General features: G+C 41.7%; 1 long non-coding RNA gene across 1 annotated transcript; it reads right to left on the bottom strand.

The window, feature by feature from the left end:
* Positions 1 to 4,988: 4,988 nt before the first annotated feature.
* LOC118562545 lies at positions 4,989 to 7,031 on the bottom strand. Its single transcript, XR_004930656.1, has 2 exons — positions 6,351 to 7,031; positions 4,989 to 5,987 (listed from the first exon to the last, which is right to left on the bottom strand). It is a non-coding gene; the product is annotated as an uncharacterized LOC118562545 (long non-coding RNA).
* Between the last annotated feature and the right edge of the window lie 282 nt (positions 7,032 to 7,313).

Here is a 7,313-nt window from a genome sequence, read left to right as displayed (position 1 = left end):
CCAGTTCCTATCTAACTCAACTCCTCTCTGTGTCCTTGGATGTGGAAACACAATAGTGAATCTGTGAGCATTAGAGCTTCTTTCACACGGGAAATATGCAGGTGCATCCAGACAAGATATGATCAGAGTTACATACATCAATAAAATTTTCACAACAATCCTCTCTTCTGATGCTGAAATCATCACATAATAAAGAAAATTTTCAAACACTGTGAGCCTGTAATAGTAAAAAAAAGGAAATTGTGTAAAAAAAAAAAAAACATAAGCAAAGTGAAAGATAAAGAAAATAAAATAATAAAAAAATAGTTAGAAAGAAAATGTTAAAACATACATCTTACTGAATTTTAAAATACTAGAATGCTGAACATCAGTATCAACTCCCCATCTGGCTTAGAGTTATTACATCATTATAGCATTTGAAGTAATGTAAAATCCATCTTCATCAGTACTGTCATCATCTTTTAATTTAGAAACATCATACTTCTCCAAATTATGGTCAGTATAAACAGAAAGCATGTCTGCATCATTATTGATCTTCAGCATAGTGGCATAAGTCATTTTCATTACCGTTCTCTTAACAATTGGAATAATACAACATGAAAGAAAATTCAAATCAAAAAGAAAATAGATAGAATTCCTCCAATCTTTATTAACCAGGAGGTCCAACCACCAGAAATGAGACAAGACACAGGATCCCAGGATGAACCAGTATTTTCTTCCTGCTGGATTGTCAGCAACTGTTGTAATTTATCATGGATATTGGTCATGTTGTTAGACACATCAGGAATAAAAGTGCAGCATTGTTTCCCAATTATGTGACAAACACCTCCTTTCTCAGCTAGTAGGTAATCTAGAGCCAGTCTGTTTTGCAAGGTCATTGTTCTGATAGCCTGTTGTTCCTTTGTCAGAGAGTAGAAACCTTTTTCAGTTAAAGCAGTGAGATTTTCTAACTCAACAGACAAGTCATTGATTCTATGTGCTGCATTAGCAACACCATAATGAGAAAATAAAATACCCAAGATCCCTTTTGCTGTTTAAGCCTTGCCTTCTGTTCCAGTAACGAGTAAATTGAATCATACGTAGTAATGGCAGGTAGTAAATGAGCTAAAACGTACACTCCAGACCAATCAGCAGGCAGATGCAAATATGATCTAATTCCACACATCCAAACCATGTTCTTAAGACATGAAAATACATCTCTGCTGGGAAAATTTTAAGTTACCTGTACCATGCAGTTTACTTCCATCTGGCAAAGCTGTAAGATTAAGGGTTAAAACATAGCGTGCTGGAAATGAAGATCCTGGAATTGTATAAGGGTCAGATCTAACCACACATGACTTGGAGGAGTGACTTCTATGGGTCATTGCACATGAAGCAGGTATGATTACTTTACAATCTACTGTCCTTCCCTGAAAATCAGGTGCGGATTCTTGCTGCACTAAACAGATGTCTACTACCTCGAAACCTGTAAAGAGTTTCTGTTATGGCACAAGTTAAATTAGTCACATCAGAAAACTTATGTATCCTTTCGGTCTTATGGTGTAATTTTTTTTACCCACTAAAAATGGTCTCCACCAACCTGTTAGATTGATGACTAGGGAAAAAGGTTGCTAGAATATAGGCAGTGTCAACAGAAACAGGTAACAACAATGGTTGGTTGTCAAGAGCATGTAGAATCAAAGATAAGCATAACAACTGTCATTTCTCGTTTTCCGTGCAGTCTGATGTATAAGTTGTCACTAGATGTTATGAGCATGATCATGAAAGTCACTGAAGTGATGGGTCTGTCTTTGAGTCAGCCGATGGGTATGATTGGTGTGATTACTTAGTTTAGTCACAAATTGTTTGTGTTGTACCTTTTCTTCAGTGAGCACAGGAGTGATAAAAATGAGTGTGACGCCAATCACCAGTTCTAAAAACTTCAGTCTTCCGTACCGCTGCATGTTGATCTTGGCTGTGGAGTGGATTGTCCTTTCTTCTGGTACTCAGTACTTTTTTTTTTTTTTTTTAAAACAGAAACGAAAAACTAAATAAAAATCCTGCTGCCTCTCCAGAGTGGCTCTGCGCTTCACGCTGCCCTGTTACCGGCCTGGTACAGGTGGGCGGTCGTTGGAACCCTTTGTAGGCAGAGGGTTCGGATCTGGATGCTGCTCAGGTGGTGTTCCTTGGAACACTTTGCACTGTGTGGCATGGATCCAGGTGTTCCTTCCTTGGACCTTCATGGCATTGTGGGTCACCAGCAGGATCTGGAACGGACCAGTCCAACGCTTGTCTCTCCAGTGGCTCCTTCTGGTGTCTCGGATCAGCACCCACTGTCCTGGCTGGAATTGGTGCAGGATTTTATCAGCCACTGGGGTTAATGCAGCTCTCACGGCCTGATGGGAAAGAGAAAAAAAACCGTGACAGAACCTTACAATATTCTAACATTGAATATTTAAAATGAGCAGTTATTATTGTGGATAAGTTAGTATTGGGTCCTCCTCCCCTGTGCTCGCAAAAAGAATTTCAAAGGACTTAGATTAGCTCTGGATCTATTTCTCATCTGCATGTACAAGAGAACCAGAGGTTGCTTTTTTTTTTTTTTTTTTTTTTTTGAACTTTTCCTTTTCTACAGCTACTCCTGATTTGGATGATAAGCACAATATGTTTTTAATTAAGGTGGAGTGGTGGCCTAGTGGTTAGGGCAGTGCGTCTGCACCCAGAGAAGGATGCAAGTACCCGGTTCGATACCCACAGCCTGCACTCCGGGTCCCTGAGCAAGACCCCCAACCCCAGCCTGCTCCCCAGGCGCCGCACAGCAGCAGCCCACCGCTCCCCAAGGGGATGGGTTAAGATGCAGAAGTGAATTTATCCACTGTGAGATCAATAATGTTCAATTATTATTATTATTATTATTATTATTATTATTATTATTATTATTATTATTATTAGAAACTCAGAAGTTTGCTGATTTCCTGCAGAGATTTGATTACTAAATATGTCCCATTATCACTGGAAATTAACTCCTGGACCCCCCAGCATGGAAAAGATCTCCATTAATAAGGCTTTAGCGACGGCACTGCTGTCTGCGTGTTTCATTGCAAAAGCTTCAACATACATGGAAAACATGTCCACGACTACTAGACAATATTTATTTCATTCAACAGGTGTCAGCTTAATCAAATCCATTATCAGATGTGGGAATGGAAATTGTAGAGGCGTATGTGCAGTTTGTGGCTGTGCAGGAACCCTAGACGGGTTGTAAGAAGCACAGATCAAATACTTTTTGCAGTAATTTTTCAGCTACCACTGAAAACCCATTTGTGTACCAATATTTTTTAACCATATCCAGCATCGCCTCTCTGGACGCATGATCCAATTCATGTGTCCATACCACAGTTTTTCCTTCCACCAACTTACAAGCCTCACTTAAGGTGATGAGTTGAGCTGTTTGAGCAGAATAGGAGTGCTGTAAAGGACCTGAGCGTAAAACACCTGAGTCAGAACACACAGCAAACCCATCTCAGTTTAAACCTGGAGCAGAACGGGAGGAGGAGCCGTCAACATATATTCGAGGTCGGTGTTAGACAAAGGAATGTATTGTAAGTCAGGACGAGGGGTACAAACGACATTTAAGACAGCTGCGCAGTCATGACTTTACTCATCCTCCTCTGTAGGTAGAAGTGTGGCTGTGTTTAAAATACTGCATCGTTTTACAGTGATATTAGGCATGTCCAATAAAATTTAGGAAAGTTTAAGCCACCTTGCTGCCGATAAATGAGAAGTCTTTTGTTCCAGGAGGATGATGGAAAGTGAATGTGGAACAAAAACTGTTAGAGAGTTGTAGCCAACAATGTCACGTGACGCTAACACTACTTTCTCAGCTGCAGCAATAGCTCACAAACAACCAGGTAAAACCAGCTGCAACAGCGTCAAGTTTACTGGAATAATAGGCCACAGCTCGCAATTTGTCACCATGAGATTGCAACAAAACAGATGACATGAAATCAGATTTTTTATCCATCATTTAAATAAATGGTTTGTCAGAGTTTGGCAAAGCCAACACCGGTGCAGAGGACAAGGTGCTTTCAGAGCAGAGAAAACCAGTTCTGCCTCAGACGTCCATATGATTTTACCAGCAGCTGCTAGTCCCCGTCCGTGTATTAAAGCAGCCAACGGAGATTCAAGCTTGGAGTAGTTTGAAATGTGAGCTCTGCAGTAACCTGTCATACCCTTGAAATGAAATAATTTGTTTCTTTGTGATTTGTTTTAGGATTTTTAGAGCCACTTTGATCCGCTGAGGTGACTACTTTTTGCTTTTATGTGAAAGAACATGGCCAAAAGATGTGACTTCCTCCTGCACAAACTGCATTTAGATTTTGAGACTTTATCGCCTTTTTTAAAGAGATGTTAAAGCTATTTCAACATGTCTGTCCTGCATTGATTAGCTGATTTGGTACAGATTAATAAATCATCAATGTATTAAATGAGAAAGTTTCCACAAGTCAAAGTCAAGTCCATCAGACACAAGGGAAATACTATGTAAGTCATCTGAATCATTATGTCACTGTCAGGTGTCACAGCATTTACTGCTGAGACAAGATGTTAAGGCACAGGAGCAGCTGGAAGCTTCCATTCGTATGCATACAAAGATTTATCTAGGGCCCAAAGTACTGCAGTAAAGTCAGAGTCCTGAGTGTGAACCGTCAGTCCGTCAGAGGTTGAAATGATAATGTCCAATCTACACATCATAGCTATACATAAGATTTAAAGGACACAGAGGAGACACCAAAAGAAAAATGCTTCAGCTTCACTCCCTGCGGAGTGAAACACTTTAAAAGAAACAGAAAAACTTTCCCTAACTGAAAGCTGAGACAGAATAAACATAACAGCCACTGAGCTTTGACTGTTCCTTGATACATTTAGCAGATAAGAGTGAGTTGCACCCGATTCAACAACAAAATAAATTTTTTCACCTATTACCAGTATAGAAAACATTTTTAAAGGCATTTTTTTTAAAAGGCAGGGGTCTCTGTGTGGAGATGCGTGCCTGTTGTAACAGCTGTGGCACAATATAAGTGTGTGATGGCCTCTGTGAGCAAACTATGTGGATCAGTTGAAGCAGGTACCATTTCAACATTCAAACACAGGTGTAGCGGTGTGTGTGTGTGTGAAGCCTCACGCCCCTTGGCAAGTCCCTTCTCAACGAGGTTGGCCTCCGGATCCAGGGTCCGATCCCCCACCTGTCAGTTACCGGCACCAGGCTGCTGCGGTCCCTGCGGGCAGTCGTTCTTCCAATGTCCCAATTGTCCACAGTTGCGACATGCATCAGAACGAGACCACTGTCCACAACCACAGCCTCTGCCCTTGTGTGCATGGCCACATCCACGATGGTTAGATCTTCCTGGTTGAGATCCATCAGAAAACAGGATTAGGGCAACCTTGTGCAGATCAGTGTCTCTTCTTTTTCTTTCCTCCACTGATGACATTACTGCTGAGCAGAGCACGTTTCTTTGAATCAGCCAGATGCAAAACTTGACTCCAGTCTCCAGACAAAGTTCACTTTCTGCAGCAACCTTTCTCCTTCCTCTCTGGGATTAGAGAGGAGGGCAGCGCTGGGCTGGATGTTAGCTGCAGTCCTTGGTCTAAACATGGGGTTCATTTGCTCCTGTCACCTCCTGCATGGGGAATTGGTAAATCTGTCCTTGGTTTACTCGCTGTTTCCCATTTCTCTGGCATGTGAAAAACAGAGAGGTGCGAATAAAGTCCAGTTCTGGCTTTGAGATGACTCTTGTGTCTGCTCTGCCTTGGGAGTGACTGGGTCTGATGAGGGAGGGATCCTCCCGTAGTTTTCCCCCCGCTGCTTCGTCAGAGCCGCCTTGCTTGCTGAGCTCGCCTCGCTCCCCAGCCTTGCCTCGGTCCGCATACTGTTGAACAGGTTGATGTCTTCTCGGAGGGGGACAGGAGTCCAGATCCGGGTCAGCCACCTGGAGGGCCTGCAGCTCCACCTGCAATGGAGCATATGGAAAGGAGGGTGACGCACCACATGTCTATATGTAATTTTAAACAAGGGGTCATTAGCAGCACAACCAGTATTGTCTGTTACCATGTCACCAGAAAAATATTTTCCCCTGCCCTCTGTTTCAGTTCAGAATTTAGTTTTAGCATTCATTGCAGCACTTTATTCATTTTTTCCGCAGATCTAAATCCCTGTTCTTTTTAATATATATATAGATATATATTATTTTTACTTTTTACCTAGTCTCTCTCCATCAACTGTTTAACCTTATTTATAACTTATAAACTTATAAACTGACTTATAAACCTATTATACTTATAAACTTACAATAACTTATTATAACTTATCTTACCAAATGAAAGCACATTCAACACAATCATCTCCACTTTTCCCCCCATAATTTTATGTATTGGAGAGTCTGGAGGAGGGGGAGACACCCCCGAGGCCTTTGAGGTTCCGGAACCCATTTTTTACCACAGGCGGCACGTCTGCCCGTCCTGGCTTTCTCCTTTATGAGGTGTAGAAATGCTAAGACCACCCGCAAAACCCTTTGTCTTGCTTGGTCCTATTGTTACCAATAGACCGGGTCCTATTGTTGCCAATAGACCAGCCCTGTTCTCCAGACAGGGTCAGGCCCTCGCGCTGATGTTCCCACTCCACCAACTCTGCAAAATTAAATTAAACAAGTATTAGGAGATGATGGTTAATGTACAATAAAATGGTTTAGAGTAGTGTCTCACTCAGAAATCATAACAGAATTTTCTTTGATTCGGATCCGATCAGCCAGGAGCTGCAGGCAGGTTCCAGGACTCCCCTTTTTTCAATGTAGGTGGACTGAAGATAGGTCTTCAGGCTGGCCAAGCATCCTTATCCCTCACCATGCAGTCCTCCTGGCATGTCGGATCCTGCCGACAACGCCAAATTGTTATGGATATTAATAATTATCAATTAAGTGAGCACACCACTCATGAAAACAAATGATGCATCGTTTGTAAGTTATTTTAATTCAAAGGCATGAGCGTTTGAATGTCTCTGTCCCCCAACGCAGTCAGGAAACAGAGCAATGAGAAAAAGAACACACTAACTTTTATACATTCTGGTTTAACAAAGAAAGTGGGAGTTATCGTCAGAGGAGTGCAGCCACTGGTACGATCCAGTTCCTATCTAACTCAACTCCTCTCTGTGTCCTTGGATGTGGAAACACAATAGTGAATCTGTGAGCATTAGAGCTTCTTTCACACGGGAAATATGCAGGTGCATCCAGACAAGATATGATCAGAGTTACATACATCAATAAAATTTTCACAACAATGTC

The sequence above is a fragment of the Fundulus heteroclitus genome, unplaced genomic scaffold (genome assembly GCF_011125445.2).
Source record: "Fundulus heteroclitus isolate FHET01 unplaced genomic scaffold, MU-UCD_Fhet_4.1 scaffold_97, whole genome shotgun sequence".
Taxonomy (NCBI): Eukaryota; Metazoa; Chordata; class Actinopteri; order Cyprinodontiformes; family Fundulidae; genus Fundulus; species Fundulus heteroclitus.
Note: the sequence above shows the minus strand (reverse complement) of the source record. Positions and strands in the feature narration are given on the sequence as shown.